The 25,207-nt window shown below is 30.2% G+C and overlaps 1 long non-coding RNA gene across 1 annotated transcript in view; it reads right to left on the bottom strand.

The window, feature by feature from the left end:
• Window positions 1–17,725: 17,725 nt before the first annotated feature.
• LOC106684257 (uncharacterized) overlaps window positions 17,726–25,207 on the bottom strand; it is a 76,593-nt gene continuing 69,111 nt past the window's right edge. The window contains exon 4 of the long non-coding RNA XR_010844553.1: window positions 17,726–17,791. This is a non-coding gene — a long non-coding RNA (uncharacterized lncRNA). The remainder of the gene's footprint in view (window positions 17,792–25,207) is intronic.

Below are 25,207 nucleotides of genomic sequence, written 5' to 3'. Positions count from 1 at the left end.
TAAAATAAAAATAAAAATAAAATAAAAACTCTCCTTACTGTACTAAAATTAATTTTTTTTTTTATAAAGTTTTAACTGGTGTGTTCCTAAAAGTTTATTATATTATTTTCTTCGCAATTCAAATCCTTTACACATTGGTTTTAGTGGGGGAAAAACACACTAATCGTTACAATTCCTGTTCCGAACATAGATTCATAGATCGTATGCGCTATGAAAGATGTCATAAAAGATGTCTCAGAAGAGTATGAGGATAAATAACTTCTTCAATGTCAAAGTCGCCAATCTGAAGTATAATTCATCATCAACCTCAAGTCATTCCAGCTGGTCTCATAAATAATAAAAAATGATTCAAATTCATAGAACTGTCAAACCCTTTCTGACCACTTCAAGGATTATAGATTTATAACCAAGAACCCTAAATGGTAAAGTCTCTGCTAATTCAGCATTTCAAAAATAAATTATTTCCTTCTACGTCCTCTTCAAGGATCTCAACTTTTCTATTAGAAGAAAAAACTAATTCTAAAAAAAATAAAATAAGTTCTTTGACTATTTTGAGACTAGTAAGATAAATGTCACACTGACAAGTTTAGCTGATTGGAAACTATTTAAAAGCTACCAGTAAACTGTAATATATATAGAACATAAAATAATTCGTTTTCATGTCTTTAAATTAATTTATGGATATGTTAACAGGAAAAACTCAAACCTCTGTAAAGTAATGGTATTTTTACTCTAAGAGTTTCAGATTTTGTATAGTTTTTTAATTAACATGGAAATGTTACCAAACCAGGGATAACAGAAGAGTCTATCATTTAGACCTAAGGTTTTATTTGAAACATAAAAATACATCCAATCAAACAGTACCTATAATATCTTTAACAGATGTAAACAACCGAATTGATTAAAATAGTTGTTTCGCTTTTTTTTTAAAGATCTGAGAATATTATATAAAACTAACTATGTTTAACTATTCAACCGTAATATTCCTACATTTATAAAAAATAATTATTTCTTTTTTTAAAAAATAAATTATAAAAAGCTTAGATAGGTTCGACATTAAAGAAATATACGTAAAAATGTCATATTCACTTCTTTAACTGCAGCTTATATTATTATTATTTTTTTTTACGTTTATATGTAATTTAATTTTTTTTTTTTTTTTTATAAATCAGTTAGTTCCGCTCATAAGAGAAACCTTGAAAATAAGGTATAACATCAAGAGGACATTAAGTCGCATTCCAGGCATAGGCATTATAATTTGATCAAGGCATCAAGGTTCCTGAAGATTTGTACCAAAATATTCATAAACCAGAATACGTTTCCCTAAAAATCTATTAAAAAAAATGTGCAATGGAAAATTACCTCCTTCTTATGAATAAGTAGATATGTATGTACTTTAAATGTTTAAAACAATAAATATAGTGGGTAGTTCAATGTTACTACATTATAATATTATAAGTACATTTTATAGTTCATGGAATATTTAAAATGATACAGCCGAAATAATATATTTCTTACCCTGTTTGTAAGTGAAAAGATTTTTTATTTTATAATTGTGAGACAATCTTTACTAAATGCTGGTTATTTTGGGTAGTATAAAATATATTATTAATTTTGAAATGTTGCTAGTAAATCATCTGAGAGAAAAAAAGTTTATAAATAATTTATGGTACAATGGTAGAATATTTTTTTTTATTTAACTAGAAGAATTTTAGGCCTGAAAAAACATTAAAAAATGTTATCATCTAATTTTTTTTTTTTAATAGTTCATTCACATTCGCCGAAAAAATATGAGCAAAAAATTAATCTATCTTATCATATCATCATATTACGAAGGTCGTAACTTAAAATCTAATATTAGTAAAATTCGCTACTCAAATAACCAGCACATAGAGGAAAAATTAGGAGCCCATCATTATTGTTTTTTTCCTGAGTAATTTAAGGTAAAAAATCTTGATAAACAACAAACAAAGTAACGCTTCCTTTGACGACCTTATCACATTAATTAGGACGTAGCCAGTTAGATAAAAAAACGGAACAGAAAAAGCTACATAAAATAACCATAAAAAGGAAAAGATCATAAAAGCTCAAGAGTAATGAATAATGTAAACAGATTAGAAGAGAAAAAAATAAAAGAACAAGGAAGAAAGAACGAGGGGTGAGAATCAATAGAGGCATGGACCCTCCATTAGGCCTGATTTAGTCACCCCCCGGCTGTTTACATATCTCCTAATCGTACTTTTTGGTTAGGCCTCCGTCATTAATAAAATCTGTCTGTCGGTCAGTTTACCGGCTCCATCAATGTCCTCCGCTGAGGACTGAGGATGGGAGCCAGGCGATAGCGAGGGTGAATATATATGAATTACATTATGCATGAAATAGTTAGTTTAACATCAGGGGAGTGGTAGACTGAGACGTAAGTGGGAGGATAGTCAATACTGGTTTTGCAGTTTTGGTTTTAGACGGAATGCAGTCAAGGGTAGTTTTTCTGCAACGACTGATGGTGCTGTTTGAAATTCGTGTCGACTATAACGTTTAATTATTATTATAACATACACTGAGAAATAATTTTATGGACTTTCAATTAAAATGAAATGAACAATCGTGCATAATACCTACTGCAATTCCCTGCAATCCCTACAGCAATTAATGTATGTTCTATACCTGAATAAAACCCCCTGGATTATTTCCTTAAGAAACACGTTTGATAATAGAAATCTAATTTAGAGTGATTTCCATTGCTAAAAAATAATTTTAAAAATCATCACACAACTTTCACTTACTATCCTACTTTTATTATAATTTAATTCTATTGTTTCAGACCAGAAAAACAAAAGGATAGCATTTAAAAATCAAAACAATTTGATTATTTGGCTTTCCAACGACATATAATACGTCAATATCACTATTCTTATCTCCGGAAATGTGTTTTCAACCTGGAAAAAACATTTTTCCTCTTATACCCTTAGTTAATTATTAAATCCTTTCGCAGTTTATATTTATCCATAACATTTACAGATGGCAGACAGACAGTTATTTGAACTTCAACTCGAAATTTTTCACGATAGCAATATAGGTAAGTGAATGTAAAAACGAAAGGGAAAATTATTTTATCATACACACTTATACAATATTGATCAATTAGAAATTATATTAATACTAAGTTTATATTTATTATATGTTTATGTTATATTTATACTAAGTTCTTGTGCAAAAATCCTTCTTATAATTTATTTGTTGCTTATCACTCCTTTTATCAACGTTTTAGAGCTCATTCTGCAACGTAATTGTTTGTGCCTTTTCTTCATTCATATTAAAATATTTTAAATGTTTCTTAATGTAGAATATTTCGATATGTTATGTACACTATCACACTGGACTTTTCCATGAGAATCAAAATACAAAAAAAAGGTTAGGTATTGATTTTGAAAAAAAATAAAAATAGTCAAACATCAATATAACTTATCTAAACGCAATGCTCAGGAGTATGGATTCCTAAAATGGAATATCAGTATCACACTTACCATCGCTTAAATTTAAAAACTTAGTAAATGGTTATACAAAACTAATTTCTAAAAATAAGATAAATCGAACGACCATCAAGTTCTTGGCTGATTCGTCTAAAGCCTACTTAATATACTGTAGGATATGGAATAGCTTTCTTGTTGACAGCAAGATACGCCCTCCAATAACAAAACTGTCTGTTACTTCCGGACTTCCTGCAGAAGAACCACACTCCCCGGAAACGTTACCAAGGAAACTGGGAAGGGAGGAAACTGGTCCATCTTCAATAGTATGAGTCATGCTTCTAATATCGGAGCCGAGTTATAAACACAAAGATTCGGAAAGTTTTAAACTAGTTATAAAGAAAGTTATTGTTATCAAGTTAAGAAAGTTATAGTTACCAAACTGGAGGAGGGAACTATCCTTATGACCATAAAAGAGTAATTAGAATGGAAGAAACCGGCTTGAGCTAGATCTAGATCGGACTTCAGCAATGATCAATTATATACTTGAATTCATTAAAAAACCGAAATCAACTACTTTATACGACCTCAAAAAATAAAACGTATCTTCGGTTTAAAGGTTCCTCTTGGAAAAAAAAATTTTTTTTTCTCAGTTTTAGTTGATATATATTAATCATTTAATAAAATTTATATTAAAACGATAATCAGGAACCAGATGGACAGTTGAAATTCATCGCTAAGCTGAATCTACATTCTACCAAACGATAGGCAGAAAGCCTCTATATTGTAAATTACCTTTTAACTTAAAGATAATAAGAAACCTCTGCGGAAATTTCGGCAACATCAAATCCTCCTCACAATATAACTAAGGCAATTACTAGCCAAATAAACAAAACAAAAACCAGAAAACTGATGTGATGAACAGAAAATTTGAAAAATTATAAAAGAATTGTTATGAATTTGAGTTTCAAATCAAAGGAATATAACCCTTAACTGAAGTCGACGAAGATTTAATTTATTGATTATTCCAGGATTTTCCTCATATAACACATTAAATAAATGAGAAATTTTAAAGATCGAAAAAAATATAGATATTTAGGACTGATATTCTAAAACTTTTTGAAGCGCAAGAGTGTTAAAGTTTTTGGAATAATTTTAGAACAAACATAAAATACGTTTTGGAGACAATGTTCTTTACAAAAATCCTCTAGGGCATTAAAGAATATCCCCAGACCCTTCTCTCCATTGGGAGGTATAGAAGGACCCTCCTCCCGGTACTATGGTTCGTGCACCTTCTAACAAGGGATGCTGCGCACGCCTATGCTTTTAACACGAAATAATGGTTTAAAATAGAATCACCGCCGAATGTCGTAAAATACCACAAACTACACTTCAATCCATAATAATGAGAATTTAATCAGAATCTATTACCTAAAAGATGGAAAAAAAAATTATCACAGCACCAAATTTATTGCATAAAAAATATAAACTACACACTAATGTATGTAGAATCGAAAATATACGATATCCTCCAGTTCAGCATAAACCCGTAGATGCACCAATAAACAAGGGTGTCGATAAAACAATATTCTCTCCCCCTTGCATACATAATGGAGGCCGGATTTAAATTTTTAACGGTTCGCCAGCTGTAGCAAGGAGACTAAGACTATTAACATAATTCATAGGTCGGGTCTGTTCCCATAAACAGTTATAGCTGCCGGGGAAAATGTTTCGAAAATACTCTGCCACCAGGAGGTGTAATAGGTGTTGTAGTTATGCGCCACGAAAATGTATCCACCTGAAGTCGAATGCACCTATAGATTACATATAAATACTCTATAACACTTTTGTATGTGTTATATAATGTTGCCTACATATAATATAAATATATAAATATTATATAATGCTAAATTTATGTAATATTTCTAGATCAAAAGATACTCCAAAAAAGGTTCTTAGAATTAAGATAATTTAAAAAAATTAAGATGATTGCCTTTAGAACTACAACGGAATATTTAAAATATGCATACTTCCGAAATTTTTGGAAGAAATAATCTTATTATCGCAAGAAATAATGTTTAAAAAAGTAGTTATGATTAGAATCTGAATCAGATGATGAATATAAAAAGAGTGCTCTGTAACATAAAAATAGTGAAAATATAATTTTAATCCTGAAGTGATATTTTAAAAAACTGTTAAAATAAAAGAAATTAATAGAAATTTGACATCATTAACTGCTTGTAATTTAGCAGGAATATATATTTCCCTCTTCAGAAAAAAAAGTTTAGAAATTCAAGTTAAGTTTTAGTTTTAGTTTAAATTTTAAACTTTAGTAGGTTCAGATTAGATAAAAAATTCAGTTTAGAGTCATGTTTCGAAGCGGAAACGGATCTAAAAATTGTCTCTAAATGTAAAATATGGTCAATGTCAGACAAAAAAAAAGAAAAAGAAAAACATCTGAGATCCAGTGGGATTTATCATCTGGGGACCTGAAAATTTTAAGTATTAACCTTTCTTCATTAAAGAGGATATAATACGAAATTATTTCCTCTTTCTTCATTTCTTTAATGTAAAATTTTCTTCTGCTAAATACGTCTCCTCTGTTTCCGTCAATCTTCTGAAGCGAATTTACAATCAAATTTCGTAGCAAGAAGCATATCCAAAGCTAGTTTAATATGAGATTATCTGAAGTATTTTAGTATACTATTTCTATATAGAGTTAAAAAAAAAAAATAGAAAAAGATGAAATTATAATTTTTTTTAGGATTAAGGTTTCGGTGAGATATGGCCACTGCAATTTTTCACTTGTTTTTTAGATGCCTGTAAATCTGCCACACCGTTTTTACCTGCTCTCCCATGTAAGTCTTGCCGCAAGGTCAGATTCAGCATGGTAAAATATTTTAGTGTTAAAAACGTTTTATTTTTTAAATCGATATAGAGTACAACTTGTGTTCATCATAATTTTCAGAACATAAATTTTTTATTTAAAATATTTACTTACGACAAAGTAAACAATATGATGAATTAATATATTAATATATATATTTTAATACTTAGTCCTTCAGTTATCATTAAATTCGATTTTTTCTGGGTCATAACAGCGGCATTCAGTCTATCTTTTGAGGATATCGTTAATTTTCTAAGCTTCACCAGTTCTTCTCTAGCGTACTTTGTTTAGCGGGAAATCAGAAAAAAAAAAAATTATTGTATAGAACCCTTTTTCATTTTATAAGCATCCCTTATCATAGTTTGGGTTTCTGTAACTGGCCGCGGAGACTTAAATGGCTATCTCAATTAGGCAATACCAATATTATGATGACGAATTCTTAAGAGAAGTATAAGAAGCACAGTTTTTACGAATCTGAAACAACATTGTTATTTAGGGTCGTCAAAAGCAGTAAAAAATAATATTTATTTATTTATTTAAGTGTTTCGACCACTAGGGTCATTTACACTGAATTTACAAAGTTAGTACATTACTATTGACATATTTACAAAGTTACAAAGTGAGAAAGTTACATATAATTACAAAGTGAGAAAGTTAAAAATTAACAATTACTGTTACAAGTTACATAAAAAATAATATAAAATAGTGCTTACAATTTAATAATTAATCATAAGACGGGCCAAATAAAAAGTGTGCTTTTTATCATTAAATTAAATTTTCTTAAAATCAGAGTGCGCAAAAAAAAAAGGATCTTGCACCAGAAATTGCGCAGTTTTGTGCGTTGGAGAAGTTCAAAAAATCAGCAATACTCACGAAAAATTGACTGTTTATCACTGCCAAGAACAAACGATAATCAAATCATAATTGAAAAGATTACGGGGAATGAACCTGTATACTGGGGCACTACTAAATGTAAAATAAAATATGTTTCTCCTGTTTTTTTTTTCAGATGTAATTTCCATAATGTTAAGGAAATAAGTGAAAGGAAAGTAAATATAAATTAAAACAGGATGGCAATTAATTGCTACAGTGATGTGGTATTTCCATTTAAAGTCAGCTCGCATTTTTGAAATATATTGACAGCGTTCTGCATTAGGTTCGGCTAGATTTATTTTATTTATTTAAAAGCATATATTACAGAAACATAGATTTACCCATGCTTCGGTCTTAATGAGGATTATTACAGAACATGACTCTCCCCTGGGCATTTCGTCAAATACCATAACTGGAGTATAATAATTTATAATGACAAATAAATAATTTATTGACCAGAAAGCATAGGCAGCATGCGGGTGTGGTGATATGGTTTATGATCGGACCAGTAATAAACATCAGAGATGTGGTTTAGGTCCGGGTTCCTCCGATACTTGACTAATCAAAGATGACCGTTAGGATTCCATTCAGCTAATGGAATAATGAATATCCAGTCTTGAAGCATATCAATGCCATTCGTGGAATATTAATGTACAGTTGGAAGTAACTAACCTACTGCCATTAACTGACTAAGACTATCTCTTAAAGCCACCATAAAATTAACAGCTGTTAAAGTTTACGACCACCTCCATTGTTTAGTACCAGATGGCTTTGGTTCAATTTCTCAAACTTAGAACTTTATTTTTATTTTACAAACTCGAGTGGTAGTGGTCCGAACAAACCATAGATGACCATATCTTAAAAATTCCATATCTCAAGAAAGTCAACAATGGGGGTTTGGGAGCCCTCCTAGGGGCACTCACAGCCTGAGGAAAAATGTGGCGTTTAAGCGTGATCTCAAGCAAATCACCTCCTTGAATAACCGTTGTTCCAGAAAGAGTACTTCCTTATGAAGTACTGAATCCCTGACCCTTCACGAGTTGTAGCAGTACAGATTTAATATATTACAGGTACTCGTTTTTCTTGTCTTGGCTGAATGAACCCTTATAACAGATCTTTTTGTAATCGAGGTTGCATTAAGGTCGACGGAAATAAACACGCAGACGGTCATCTAATTCTGGAAGAAACTAAAGTTATTTTTTAAAAATAATTATAATAAAAAAATTATTTAAAAGAAATTCACCAGGAGCTATTGATTTTTTACCAAACGGGAAAGTACAAGATCGATCATAAAACCAAAACGTTATCCAGAGAAGATAAAGATTTGCTTTCAAAGGAGACCTATAATAAGATGTTCATCAGGAACGACCCCCAATCAATATAAAATTACTACTTTATGACTTTTCAATAATTAAAATTAAAAAAAAAAATTAATTATTATTAAAAAAAATGTTTTTAAATGAGATTCCTGTGGAACTATTGCTTTCTAAGGAAAGGAAGAAGTGATCATAAAACGAAAATCTTATTAAGGAAAGATCCAGAAGAAGGTGTCCATTAAAAGGAGCTAAGATGTTCATCAGAAATGACTTCCAATCAAAATAATATTACCATTCTATGACTTTAAATCTTACTACTTTTTAGTAATTAAAGTTTAAAAATAAATGTTTTTTTTTTTTTTTTAATTTCATTTAAAGAGGACTATAACCGAGGAAAAAAATTAAGATATTATCAGATGATTACGAAGGCAAGGCCATGAAAGTTTTAACAGAGTGTAATAAACAGTGCTCTAGTTAAATGTTATAGGAATTGTTAGAAAACTGAAGGTTCTAGATATAACTTTCAACTTACTTCGAGGTTGAATAAAAACTACTTAGACATTCACTAAGGCAGGAAGGAGTCATGGCACAGCGTCCCTGAAGAAAGTTCCAGCCGAGTGAAGTAACTACCGTTTAGGTCTTAGGTCACAGTTGCGAAAGATGACGACGGTCACGTAGGAGTCTAGGACGCGGTTCCGCTGTTGAGCACTGAAGAGTTCAATAATGAGAATTTATCGACAAGTAGTGAAAGAATTATACCTTTGCGTCGTTGAATTAATTTCAGCTCAGCCACTATGGGAATGGATCGTTCTGATTCGATTCGGAGATAATGAATCTTTCAAAATTAAATCACCATTTCTTTTCTTTTTATATAATATGCTGCATAGTATTATATCTTTACATAGCAGTTAAAAGAAACTAAGAAAATTTCCTTAACTTTCCAGGAGTGTAGTTTCAACCATCGTTCCCCTTCAAATAATAGTATGCTTACAGTTCGTAATTTTTTAAAAGCATGTAATTCTTCTCATAATTAGTCAAGAACATAGTTATCTATACCTCTGAGAAAAGCAAACACTTCTGTTCCTCAGATGTATAGAGTACAGTATCAAATTTTCTTAGGGTTATGCTATATATTGAGAGTACTGGAGTAAGGAGAAATCAAGTTTAATTCAATAGATACGCAGGTACAAAGGGTTGGCTGTTCTTGGAACATAGGCGACATCTCAAATGTTTCAGTGTCTACCATTCTAGATAAATGTTGGTGAGCATTTCCGAAAAGGTAGTGTAGCAGCGCAAATACCTGAATAGAAGTGCAGGGAACTCGAAGGCAGCATCACGATCGGCCATAAAGAAAAGAAAAACAAGTGCTTTGGAAATCAAGTGGTCCAATCCTTGGTGTTAGGCCAGATGTTTAGGTCGAGTTCTAGTTTCCGCCTCCAAACTTTGATCAGCCAATAAAATGGCAGGAAGAGAAGTAGAAGGGAGATAATTAGGAGAAATTATACCTATAATATAATAAAAATAAACAAATACATAATAAATAATGTTTTTGTAACCCCCATTCGCATTAGAAACGCGGCTAACCGGAAGCACAGCACTTACAAGATTGCTGTTTAACCAAATGTTTCCTTCTGAATTAAAAGTAAAAACATTTCTTTCTTTTTTTTTTGTGGGTTTTTATTTATATTAGCATGTAACTTCCTTTAGAATTGATTCCTTTGGAATTGGTGGTACATTGAGCCATATATGACTAAATTTCATTAGTGACACAGTATACTTTACCTCCGAGGCAAAGTACTTATAAATAAAGCAATATTTTTATAAATACTTTAAACCAAGTAAAATTAAACCTTCATTAGTTTCACTTAAAATATAGGAAACCAGGATTCGTTGAATATATAACATTCTTAGTACATTAGAACTTCTTGTATGTTATCTAATCTACAGCTCCCGAAGAATCAATTTAATAAAAACGACACATCTGACTATTACAAAACTTTTTTTCTCTTAATCCCTTTTCCGCCGACCCGTTCATACCTAAAATAGGGTACGACGACATATTAAGATACACCCACAACATATACTATTATTAACAATACTTGAAACCAGAATTGCATATATTAAATTGTACATATAAAAATTGTTTATTGTATATATATATTATTTTTTTTAAAAAGTGTATTAATTGTTTATTTCCTCATCATTTATAATTTATGTTTATTTGATTTATCGTTTTTTTTTATTACTTTTCCTTTTTTTTTTTTGGGAGTGTGTGTGTTTTTAGAATATTTAAAACTAAAAATATGTAAAAAGGAATGCGAATCACATCACTCTCTCATGTAAAGCGTATCTTTATATGTATATTAGAATATATGTTCCAATTTTTATATGTATTATAGCCAGATATGGGCAAAAATTAGCTATAGTTAAAACTAATCGCTAAAATGGATACGATATTTATTTGTCAATGGTTCATTCATAAATAAGGGTCGTATCCATGGCATTTTAGCTATTAGTATCAACTATAGCTAATTTTTGTCCAACTCTGATTATAGCCTCATCGAAAACCGTACTTATTAATTAACAAAAACTATTAAGACTCTGTAAACTGTACAAAGATTAGTTTTTAGCAATGCAGTATAAATAGAAATACATATTATAAATTATGGCACACAAATGCTGTTCTATCAATGATTTTTAATTATAATCAATCGATACAAAAACCTTGCTGCTAAACATTTAATAAAGTCTTAATTGAATGAATAGTAAATTTTAATCTTAGTAACTTTACTAAATACTATAAAAGGTAGATCTTTTAAGTTGAACACGAGTAAATGGAGAAAATTAGTGAGGGAATTAAAATAACAACGTAATCTTGTTTTATTTTATTTTAAACATATATTATTATACTAAATTATGATATGTTGAAATTAGCGCAATAATTCTTTTAAAAAGCCTAATTTTGAAACTCCAATTAGCTTTTAACATAGATTTACAGTAGAACAGGTTTTTTTTTTTTAATTTACTAATGTAAGGTTGCGTACTAACATGTATCAAAAGAGGAAAATACTGCCAGCAGTGATGTTAAGTAATATATTAATGAAATACACTAAAACATTAATTATGATTGCTACATATAGTGCAATATAACTAGAAGTAAATGTATTACAAATAGTTCAAACTACTACAATTTTAATTGTTATATAATAATGTAACTTAAAGAGAGTTTATGTTTTTTCCTAAACTAAACAAAATCATAAACTATATTTTTCTCTTTATTCATGTTTTCTTGTATTATTATTTTTTTTTTTTAATCTTAGAATTTATATTTATGGTTATTGAAATTTCTTATGTATTACGTTTCGTATTTATTGTTCTTACAGGAATTGATTATGTATTTTTTATGATATGGTATTAATGATGATGATGTCCATGTGTTATTGATGTATACATTTTTACTATTTCTGGCACTGTTTAGTAATTTAATGTTCATGACAACAATAATTTTATATGAGTGTAGGCTTTCAACGTCTAAGATTTAGGTAATCTTAAGATAATTGAATTTTGAATATATTCACAGTTATACGCTACATATGCCAAACTGGTAATGTGTACTACGTACCCAAATAAAAAATAATAAAACCATAATCGTATTATTAGGTACATTACAATTGAATTTGAAGAAAATCTCGCTTAATATTTTAAATATCCACCAACATTCATAGACTTTTACTAGACGTTCTAAGATGAATCCTTCAACACATAAATCATATGAGAATAATCGTCACGTATTATACGGTTCATTGAAATTTAATGAGCCATGACAAAAAGGGGACTATATATGAACGCCCTTCATCAATTTTAAAAAATGTTTTAAAAAAAGCAGAACCATTTTTTTTTTTTTTTTAAATCCAAAGTTTAGAGAAACATATGAAGAAATGTTAACAGATTAGTTAAAACAAAAAAAAAATATATAGAGCTCTAGAAAAAAAAAATCAGGCGGTAGGTTTGATCGTATATAAGAAGAAAAGAACATTCATGGCCTCTCCAAGCGGATGAAGAAAAAAGAATCTACTTGTAGTGTAGCACGTACGATCTATCTGTTTGAAACACGATTGATGGCTTACACTTAACGAACATAATATTGCTATTCATGTGACTCTCAGAAGTGAAGTATAAATTAAACGATATACTGGAGAACACATTCAGAATATTAATTTAATGAAGGTATAGAAGGTAAAGAATTATAGTAATGTAAAGAATCTCTGTAATTGACTCGATGCATTGATATACAAAATTTCAATTTCGTTGAATTTAATAACTATATATTGTAAGGCAACAAAAGTGAAGCTATCTAAATTTTTATATTGTTTCGACAACATTTCAACTTCACAGCCCCACTAAAAATTCAGCACCTGGATAAATATTTACCATGCACGTATATCCAGCAGTCAACCTGTAGTTCAAATTTTCAATGATACTAATTTAGATCTACATTCAATACTAGTAAAAATTAAATCCATTAAATGTAACAGAAATCGTAATCAATGCTCGAACTTGAAGATAAAGAAAATGTTTTGTGGTGCGTTGACTTAATTAAAGTCCTTTGATATCGAATAGTGTGTGGAGATGAAGAATAAAAAGGCTTTCACGGTTGCGTGTCTCCAGCAGATGTTACCTTTGCATGTCTTCAAGAGGCAGGAAGAGGCAGTGGTTTTCTTTAATTACCAAACAGACCCTCATAGGCAGGAGGGCAGGTATTAATTATACGTGAAATAATGTTAGGTATTTTGTATATTCATCAAATTAATGTAATTTATCATCAAGATTTTCAGTAAAATATAACTAAAAACTGAAAATATAACAGTATTTTATATTAATGATACTTAAAAATTTTATTAATGATACTTAAAAATCCAGGATATGTATATTTTATCTTTTTGGTTTAGCTTATTGCTGATTTCAGTAGTTACTATTGTTAATAGTAACAACACTTACAATTCTCGTCTTTATACATAATTACCGAGGCACACCACAGAACCAGCTCTTTAAGTCATAGTTCAATTCTTATCCTATGTTTATTCATCCTGTAATTATTTAATAATATTCAGCTACAATCAGATCTAATTTCTTATAAACATTTAGTTTAGTTTATATTTATCTTTACACTATTAATAATAATAATTTTACTTTGTCAACAAGAGTTTCTGCTTTTCCTAACTTATTTTATTGACCCAGTTAGTCATCTTTCACTGTGCCACTATACTTTGCTTGTAATCAGTCATCAGTTGGTATGTCTCAAATATTTAAAATTTGTCATTATTCTTTTAACCAGTCCTTTCTTAGTTTTTCTTTCTTGCGCACGTTATTAATTTATATTTTATTTACTTCTTTAATTCTGTTATTTTACTTATTTATTTAATTCAATAAATATAAGGCTTCTTTCTCGCTTTTTTTCATAACTTAAATTTTAAACTGTTATCATTACTCACAAGTGTTCACTTAATCAATAGTCTAAACAAACTCATTTCTTTATTTATTGCTCTAAAAATAAATAGTTTTTGCAAAAACTATTTGTTGCTACATGCAACAACTGGTGTAATGCAAAACTACGTACGTAATATAAACCTATTCCTATTCGATTTTATCCTGCATACTATTGATTAGTTGGTAATTAACTAATTTATAATAATAATTATGATTATATGATTATTAAGGGACACATTTGAACATAACCTAATTATATAAAGGGGAATTTTTCGTTCTCCACGATAAACCTTTTAATTACTGGATTGATTTACACATTTCTTCTTCCAATATTTTACATGTTGTAATGTTATCGAACTACAGCAAGGCCGACAATTCCTCTGCCTTCTGCTAGTTACTGATGTAGAATATTAGTGAAGAATCACCTGAAATGACCTTGGGTTATAAGACATTTGCATTAGCGGAAAAAAAAAATAGTTCCCTTTGGAACTGCTAGACGATGCTTTCATACCCAATATTACAACGTGATGTATACACAGCAAGTAAAAGGAACAAAAATACTCGACAAAGCACCTCACTTAATTTATCGCCTCACTGGTTAAATAGTGCTCTCAATAAGAATGCTCTACTAAGGAATATCCTAAGCCTGCCCGTGCCCCAGCGGCAACAGATTTATCACTACTTGCTCTTATCCTTGGACTATACAGTCCCAATGCTAATCACCTTCACAATCAACCTCGGCACTAACTAACCACTAAATAGTAACTAGTAAACTATTCCCCTAACGAGGTGACGGAACGCTCTGTTTATCTTTAAAGTTAGCCGCCGGGAAAAATTATGTTAAGCGGGAGGAAGTGATTGTGTAGACCACTTAAGTGTTAATCCCAAGTCTTAACGGTTGTTATACAACGATACAGCAGTGTGTCAGGATTTTAGGGATGGTATAAATAGTACAAGGATTCTTAGTATTTAATTAATACTTAAAATTAATAATAACCGTTATTAAAAAATAATATTGACCAACCGTAGATGAAATATTTAATTTAATTTTAAATCTGTACTGCTACAACCCATGAAGGGTCAGGGGTTCAGCACTTATTAAAGAAGTACTGTTACTAGACCAACGGTTGTGCAAGAAGGTGACTTGGTCGGAATCACGCTCGTCCGCCAGATTTTCAGCCAATTAAGGGTACCCAATTTAAGAGCCTAGATGGACCCCAGGAACTCATGATGAATATATAAGATGAAATATGTATGAATATATAAGAAGTAAATATATCGCTCAGTTCACCCGAATACCTTGCAATGTACATCTTTTTGGTTGATGAAGTGCAATTTAACATCAGGGGTTCTGCAGACTTCTCCCAAGTTCTAAATAATTTAGGAATGGGTCATTCCACGTCAACTCAAAACAGTTTTGTACTTTAATATCTTAAAATAGATATTAAAGAACCTATACAGGTGCTGTGTAGGTACCCTAGCCTTTCTTAGCTATTTCTGAAAAGACGTATTACTTTATTCGTATCAAATGATAACCTAGGGTTTCCGCAGTTTTCTAACTTTTACCCAAAGGGTTCCGTCACCAAAAAAATGTTGGGAACACCTGACATGTTTGGTATGAAACTTCTAATTGGCCGCCATCTTGAAACGATACGTTCCGAGGATCATCATGGATTGACTAGTGACTTTGGTGCCTATTCTAAAAAAAACAAACAGTGTATTTGGTGAGCGCGATTGGTTCACAGACTGATTAAAAAATATAACTTTTTTTAAAAATCGAATCACCAGAAAAAAACTAAAAGTATTATATATTATAGTATACTCCATTATAATCACCACATTTATCCACATAATTACTTCTTTTCTGAGTCAGGTATCTGTTTTCAGTGAAACATAAGGGTCATTACTTCTGAGTTTGAGCTAGCTCAGCTATTCAATAAGCAGTGAATCAATGTTTCCAGAAAGTCCATTTATTAAACTTTTCTTTTCGTATTGAAGTGTTTAAAGTAGACAATTTTCCTTCTTCCTAACATTACACATTATTATACTGCTTGAAAATTCGTTAATTTATTAATTAATAAATTAAATAGAATTTAATATTTTTTAGATACAAATAAAAAGCCACAGTAATCTCAAATTAAAAATATTATTTATACGGCCTCATTTAACTGTTTGGTTATGATTCTAATTCCGATTTTAAAGTTAAACGATTCATGATAACTCTCTTATGGAAAGGCAATATTTAAAAAAAAATATTTCATGAAGTTTTTCTAACCTTAACTTTGATTTTATAAAAATTGGAAGATTCTCCAAAAACTGAACATTCTAATATTGAATTTCATAGAACAAAATTATCCTAACTAGAGGGATTGAAAGTTAAGAGTAAATTTATGACACAAAAAGAATGAGAAATGTCGACATTTTCTCTAGAATAAAGTTCATTTTTAGTGCAATGATAGTTTTTGAGGACATGTTAAAAGTGCAAGTTAGGGCTAGGGTTCAAGAGTGCTTGGTTTACAATGTTCTATGTTCGATTCCAACCAGGAATATAAAAAATGTATTACATATACAAAAAAATAAATGGTGGGTAAGAACACAATATAGAGACTCTCAGTAAAAGCCGTGTCAGTACAGTCAAAGCTATTACAGCACACAAATGACAAAGGCCCAAGGTGCGCCGCTGATTGATAACATTCAGCCAACTGGACCAATTGATTCAGGGGTGTCAAAATCTAAACAGTTTTGTATTCGTATGCTATTGCGTTAAACCTATTTTATTGAGGGGCATGCTAATTTCACAGGATGTCATTCAGGACTCTCGTTAGCTGATGCCTGATGCCCAACCTACAAGAAGAATGAACAATGCTGCAGAAACAGAACAAAACGCATATTCTAGCGTTGTAGTCATTCAAAAAACGGTATACTCTAAAATATTTTAAAACTTTTTAAATATTTATCATTCTGAGAGGTTCATTAAATTCAGTAATGAGAAAATAATAAGTATGATAGAATCCACACCGTTCTTACAAAGAAAAAATGCATAAATATTACGATGTTCTTAGTAAGAAAGAAAAGTAGGACTGAAATAATCTCCAAATTGTAGGTACACAAACAGTAATTGAGTAACTAAAGAAGTAATACGAAGAAATTTGGAATTTTGGCTAACCATCGTTATTAAACACTTTATTGAATACAAAAATAATAAATAACAAAGTGAGACAGAAAACTTATTGACAATACATCGAACAATAAAAACAATACTTCGAATCCTAGAAAATTTATTCCATAGGTACTTATGAATTTAGATGGAAATTATTGGGAAAGAAGGAAGTATCTTCAGAAAAAAAAGTGTATCTTGATATATCTATTCATAACACTTTAAGCGTACAGTTTAACAGGGAATTTAAGCCATTCGAGTTTACTTTTTCTAGTTGTCTGGCATTAAAAATCTATCAAAAATAATTGTGTCGTAAATTTTGAAAAAAAAGAATGAATTAATTACCTAGATTTTCTCAGTAGTCTCTAAATAGTGAATATCTATCATAAAATATACTATTTATCGACCGAATTAGACTTAAAAATAAATAATTAACTATTTAATTATTAGCAAAAATTAGTAAACAAATTTAGTAATATATTAACAGAAATTATTTATTTTTCTTTTAAACGAGATAGCTAGAGTTATTATTATTATTGGAGTTAAGAAGTGTCATACCAACCACTTTGCAGTATAGTAGATGTAAGATTAAACTGGTACTAACCTGTAAAAAAAAAAAGAAAAATTTAGAAAATATTAAATATATCACAAATTTGTTCATAAATAATTTAATATACCCAACAACTATAACTATTAAAAAAATGTATACGTTCTATTTTCAAATAAATATAATATATAAAATGGTGCAAAATATTAGCTAATGTATGTTGATATTAAAATAAAAGTATATTTATAACAAGCAGAAGGGCAGTTTTTTGTACAACATATTGTACATAATCATAATTAGCTATTGGGAATTATTAAAGAATCATACTATGTAAATAAGAAGTTACCAAACTACATCTCTATGTAATTGAATGTTGCTGACAAACCATATATTATTAATTAATTAATTAAGTGTATTACATATGTCAGTTTAATTAGCAGCTATAATAAGAGTGGTAATGATGGAAAGTCGTGGTTTCGTAATGCTTTGGCTCAGGTTCGATTCGGAGTATAGATAAAAGATTAATTTTTGTTGTATATACCATGCATACTCATTGAGCAAAAAGTTATTACATTTTATGGTAATTCATGATTTCAATTACTTCGGCTCAACTAGTAATTGATATTGACGACAACAATTAGAATTTCAGTAGTTAGTTGTAATTACAACATACAATTATTTGTAACTGTTATTTTATTTCTCCAATTCACTATAAAATTAATTGTAATTTTAATTGAAATCACTTTTTCTCGTAATTGTCAAGGTTCGGGACAAGAATTTCTAATCGAAAATGCTATTTACAAGGATTGAATCTGAACTGCTCAATCCCAAGAATGAGTAAACCTTTTTTTATAAGTCTCTGTCCACAACTAGTAATGAAATATATAGCTCATAAACGCATTGCGTTCTCTATAGAACAGTCGATTGAAGTGGTAAAGATGTTTCTTAACTAATAAATGATATCAGAACAAGATATTCTGCTGTTTTACCAGTACTGTACCCGGAGCCATCTTCATCTTAGGGTAGGTCCAGATTACAGACGGGGAGCCCTTCAAATTAGTTCCTGAACAACTTTGGTTTATCAGCAGAATTAAACAGTATACTAGTTAAAATAATTGTTTATTTAATATTTTGAAAGTGATCAACATTAAAATACACTATAGAAACTCATCTTAATTTACTATAATATAAATCAAGAAGTACATATTCACAGTCTGTTTTAAGTACGTCAATTTTCTTTGACATCAGCGATGGACTGATTTGTCTCTCTTAACGTCATCGTAATTCTCAGTTAATTTTTTAACAGTTTCAATTCCTCGATCAAATCAGTTAGGAGGCCTAGGGATAGTGGCCCCAGATGGGCTCTTAGTTTCAAGTTGGCTCAGAGTGTAGCCAAAACCAGTTACTCGTTGTATTGGTGTCGGTTTTTTCTAGTTAGGTAAAGACATTTTCCTGACAATTATTCTGAACGATGAGGGTACTTTGGGAAGCAAACAATAAACAGCATGAAAGATGGCTGAAGCCACGTTAGTGCTATTAGGTTCAAATTACCCGCTTGTTGAAGACCCCATGGTCTACATTCACACGAAATCAATTCAACCGAAATTCTGAAACACGGAAGAAGCTGAGATCAGGTTCCAAATAGGATGAACATATTACCACGGATGATTACCCTCCACAGAGAGACTCCAGGCTGGGATCCCCAGCCAAGCACACATGCCGCACCCTTACACAGATGCTATAGCCCAATTATATCCGTCTGTGCCCCTCCTTTACTATACTCGCTCCTACTTCAATTACATCACTTCACTCATTATCTCATCATTAAATAATTGTTACTAAATCCATCTTGTGTAGGCTTAGTTGTCACAAGGACAAGTTATTTATTACTTCTATTTATGGGTACAGTTAAGAGGCATGATGATTGGAGACAAATTATTTCTCGGCGACGGAACGGCGTTGATACTGATTGACATTCCGAACTAGAATCATAGAGAGAGAGAATGTAATTATAACATGTCAAAAGGGAACAAAAGCATTTCACCGGCATGGTATGTGATGACTAGCAGAGACATTATTTTTTCGTTTAATTTGAAACTATTTTGATTTTCTGCGTCTATATAATAATTCTTAAAAGAGACTAGACCTGGGAAAAAGAGACTGAATGGGTTTAAATAATGGTGTACTTATTCTGTCGATAGGTAATTACAAAAAAAATTTAATATCCATTGCTATAGAGTATCCATAGAGTCTAGCCCTATAGAGTATCCAACAATATTGAGTGAGCCTCTTTCCATACCATTAAAATAATTGTAATAAAATAATGAATAATAAAAATGATTTCAATGAGCAGCAATGAAGAATAATACTCATGGATAATTTCTGTCTTGACCAGACCCAGGTTGCATTCTCAATTATTCAATGAAATAATCAGGAGAACAGAGAATGATAAAGCATGGAAGAAAACAACACCAAGTAGTACGTCCCCATATCATCAAATTATTTATTTAATCTAGATGTCTAATTAGGTTTTCAAACTTTCAAAATAATATCATCATTAATATCTCAGTATATCATCATTTTTATTTACACATGTGAGGTCAAAGTTACAGTTTGATAGCTTGCTGATAATGTTTCAAATAAAAACAAACATTGATTGGGAAGATTTGTTTATTACAGAAAACTATCTGTTTGCAGATATGTTTCAAAAATAGCTACCACCTCAACGCATATTTAATCAATTGTTCCAGTGGTTGACCGATAGATTTCGACAGTTAGCGTTTTATTATTGGAAATGTCGAAGATGATGGCATTGTAACATAGGTGCTAAAGATTGCCAAAGTTAGGGTGATTATTCATGAGACCTCAGGATTAAAGTTATATTAGTTTGATAATCTCGTGTACATTGGATATCATTGGTTTCTTAGATTGGTAAAGTAAACAAGGTTACAATGATATTATCGTGAACAAACAATTTCGGAAGCCCCGATCGTTTTATATTTCTGATTGCTTAACTTATTCATAATGTTTCCTTTTTACATAATATTTATAAAACGATAAAACCAGAAACGTTCCCTCCAGGGAGGCAACGAAGGACGAGACAAATATGACGGGCTTACAGAGTAGACTGAACTAACTTGACTGAAACACATCCTTATATGTCCATGTGGGAGGAAAGAAATGTCTCTACAAGCCGGTAATGTATTTCGGCTGTTTTTCTTATTTGTTTCTTCAGGTATACGAGAAATGACACAAACGAACGACTACTATCCTTTTCATGTTAAACCATCAGTTAATGAAATTCATGTCCTGCCACAAGAATTTACTACTGACTAGTAAAAGTTCTTGATTTTTTTAACTTGTTTAATAAATAATAGTTTCTACTACACATCTACTTCCTGAGATTTTCAAAAGATATAAAACGACTGAAAGCCGCACAATTTCAACTTTTTCAAATCAATATAAGTAAAGAACCTTTTCATATATATATACTTTTTTTTCATTCCACACGCCACATTTAACTTCCAAGTTCATTACTTATAGAACATCTCGCATTTGTCTACACATTTTGAACAGCTCGTGCTTAACGAAAATTCGTTTTCATTTTTAGAATCGAATGCCTATTACTATTTTATGTACTTTGAAATATAGTTACAATAATTATAATTTGAAATTACAACTAATTGGAATTTATAATTGGAACTACCTTATTTGCAACCAGCTTCAGTGGTCCGTCTGCATTTATAATTGTGGTCCAGACTTTAAATTGCTAATTACTACGTTGTGTAATTGGACTTACTTATTTTCAAACACAGGTTAAAGTTAACAAGGAGTGCACACATTTTTTTCCTTTCGGTTCCCTTCTTCTATGTGGCAAATCTCCACAATTTGATAAATTTAAAATTGATAAAAAAAAGTGCCTTTTTGAAGAAATTAGAATATAATATTGAGATTATCATTAAGTTTTCTAACTTTGATCAAGATGTAACTAGTTGCCTGTTGTTTTTAACTCATTTGAATATATCTTTCTCTACAATCAAAGCCTTGACATTCAAAAAGTTGTGTAACCAGCAATTAAGATATATACGTGCACTATCACTTTGTGGTGACACACATTCATTTTTTTATGCAATAATATACCAGCCAAATAACAAAATAAATACTTCAGTTTTCAAACATCAAAATTTTAAAATAACTAAAAATAACAAGATGCGATTATAAATATGATGAACGAAGATCCTTGAATCACCGAAATTACTAAACTCAATGATTAGTAAATCATCAGAATAATAACTAGCTTTTATGTTGAAGGTATTTATATTTTTGTTTTAGAACATTATCGTATCAAAGATGTTTCGGCAACAAAAAGAAATTCTTGATCAGATTTAAAATTTTAAGTAAATGAATACGTTATGAATCAGTTATTAGTAAATACCAAAGAAATTAATTAAAATCATTGTTAAATAATTTGTAAATATCCTTTCTAGTAAAAGTTATTTAATAATCATTTTTTCATTAACTTATTTTTTGTAACATAAAATATTTATCGGCTATTTATGTTATAACATTTAATTTATATATATATATATGTGGAAGACCTAAAAATAGAAGGCGGAGATGGAAGACAAATTTTGAACACTCTAAAAGGCCCTGCTTTAACACTAACTCAATTCAGAGTGGGAACCTGTACTACGAAGCCCACGGAGAATTGATTGAAAATACATTTTAAAGCTTTTTTTGCTATAAATTAGCTTTGTTAATATTTCTTACTAAATACAAAAAATTATTACAAGTTCCTGTTATAAAAGCATGACAATTACTTTGAAACGCATTATTGCAACATAAATAACTATTTAAAAAATACAACCATTAAAATAAATAACAACTATCTAATAAAATACAGTTATAAAATAATCATTAGGCCTTAATTTCACGCCTTTGTATTCAAAACACATTATTTTTAAATATTGGTTGGCTATTAATGCGATTATAGTAAATGTGATGAGGTGTCAATCGTTGACCGTAGATTGATATGAGGACAAGACGTAGAAGAGAATATTGAAAATATAGTTATATTTTTGTATATTTTCAAGTTTGTTTGTTATTATTTTATTTTTATGTTTCTCTAAATTAAGGTTGTTATCTGGTTTTGTTTTTCAGCCCTGATGAAGACCTGAAATTTAGGTCGAAACATCGGCACACATAAATAGGTTTTTATATAGAAGAAGATGGTCAGGGTTGCCGCCAAAAGTGAAGCAAAAATAGTTTACAACTATTTTTGTTTCACTTTTGACCGCAACCCTGACCATCTTCTTATATATCAATTTTTACAGTCAACTATATATACATATATAAATAGGTTTTGTTTTGTTTGTGCATCTTTGCTGACCGCACCCCCGACCATCTACAAACAAATATGTAATATTCTGGTCGGCATTAAGTAGCTTAGAAGAACTACTGGCTTCTAAAAACTTATCGTCCAAGACAAGAATAACTTTATTTGATTTTCCAGATGAATATAGAAAGGAGTTAATAATAAGAAACGTAATATTGATTTCAGTTTGGAAGATAAATAATTGACCGAATATAATTGATTGTAGGAAGATGGTCCGGGTGGTGGTAAGGAAAGGTACAAAAGTAGCAGAAAAACTATTTATTTGTAACCTCAAATTTCGATCTTTAATTCCAGATCCCTTGTACTGAATTATTAAGATATCACAAAGAACCACAAAGTACCGGTAATGATTCAATACACATCTGAAATGTTGGAATATTGATATTCTGCTTTGCTTCCTAACGTACCTGAAATTATTCCTAGAGCATCATGACAGTATCCTTACGGAAAGTCAGTCATCGTTGATCCATTTCCTAGAAGGTGTGTATGAGGGTTCCTAACAATTACCCCTATCCCGATTCATAGGGGGTGTATCAATAATTCATAGGGTGTCATGGGAACAAAGCGTGTCGAGGAATGCCACAGATGACACGTGTGCCGGGCCATCGGCAGGCCACTCCTTACCTAGCTCTTTGATAAGGACACCAGTCATCGAGGAATCATTGATGGTGTGTCATTGGGAGGATGAAGTCACCCAGCATCAAGGATAGAAATAAGCTACCTTGGTAAGAGGACAGTCTTAAGGAAGCTAGCTGTGGAATAAATTTCTTAAACTGTGTTTGTTTCTAGAATTTCCATAATAATGGCTAAGTCGTGATTATAAAACGGTCTCGAAATATTCATTCAGTATAAAATATATTACTGGGAAAAAATATCGGAAGTCACTATGCCTTCCCAGCATTATTTTATTATAAATATTCATATAAGTATAAACTTTATTTCAGTTTTGAATTAATGAAATTATTGTATAAATGTCTCTAATCGGACATTCAAAATCACAAATCTGCTTCAATATTTTTTCCCCAAGACCGTTGAGAAAGAAAACAAATTGGATTGAAAAGAAACTTTCACTTCATAGGATTTCTTTTAAGAAGGATTTGAGAATTACTATAAAGACACAGAAAGTTTTCTGTATTGGGTAGATGCTTTCAAACTTAAGTAAGCATGGATATTCTATAATCTAATGCTGACAGTAACAAATGCTTTCTGTTTACAATAGAACCTCAAATAATATCCTAAAACTTATCATATCATAAAAAATATGAATAAAACTATTTTGTGATTTCTTGTGTATCATAATAACAGCCTTGACTGATCACGAGATAAAGTAATTATCTTGATTTTTTTTTTTACGAGGAAGAACCTTACAAAAAAGAGAACATTTTTATGAATATTGCTATTCATATCATGCAAATCAGTTTAATATTTAAGTTAGATTAGGACTGTTAAAAGTAATTTAATAGTAAGGGTTAATTAAAATTTTACAATCAAGAATTAAATGATTAAAAATAAAAGAAATACATATATTAACATGATTTTGAAATTTAGTATCACCTTTAAAATTCAACATATAGATTGAAATTAGATATACTAACCTAGTGTGAACCATCCCTAAAATATTTCAGGCATACACGTTTTACCAAAATAAAATAAACTGTGATTCTATAAAAAACAATCATCGTAGAAAAGTGGATGTAAAATATATATTTTATATTTAAATAAGTGAAATTTTGTTTGTTTGTTTATTGTTGCTTAAAGGCGTAAAACCCTCTGGTCATGAACGCCTATGGTATGCTAAAAGTTTTGTAAAAATTAATAATAAATAAAATAAAAATAATAAATTTAAAAAAAAATTAAAATCGAAGAGGAGTTATAATTTAGAAAGAAGGCGATGTGCTTTTAAAAATTCAAACACTAATGTAATTTTAGCTTCCTCATCTGTGAGAGCTTCTGATAAATTTGGGGTCAGTCCTATCCAGTTTATTGTTGGCAAATAATAAGTACATTCTTCAAAAATATGTCTAATCATGAGAATGGACTGACAATATTTGCACGTTGGAGGTGGCAGTTTTCTGATC

Source organism: Halyomorpha halys, unplaced genomic scaffold, assembly GCF_000696795.3.
Source record: "Halyomorpha halys isolate HHAL.00 unplaced genomic scaffold, Hhal_1.1 Scaffold560.1, whole genome shotgun sequence".
In the NCBI taxonomy this organism is placed as follows: Eukaryota; Metazoa; Arthropoda; class Insecta; order Hemiptera; family Pentatomidae; genus Halyomorpha; species Halyomorpha halys.
The sequence above is the reverse complement of the archived record's forward strand: the minus strand, read 5'-3'. Positions and strand labels throughout refer to the sequence as shown.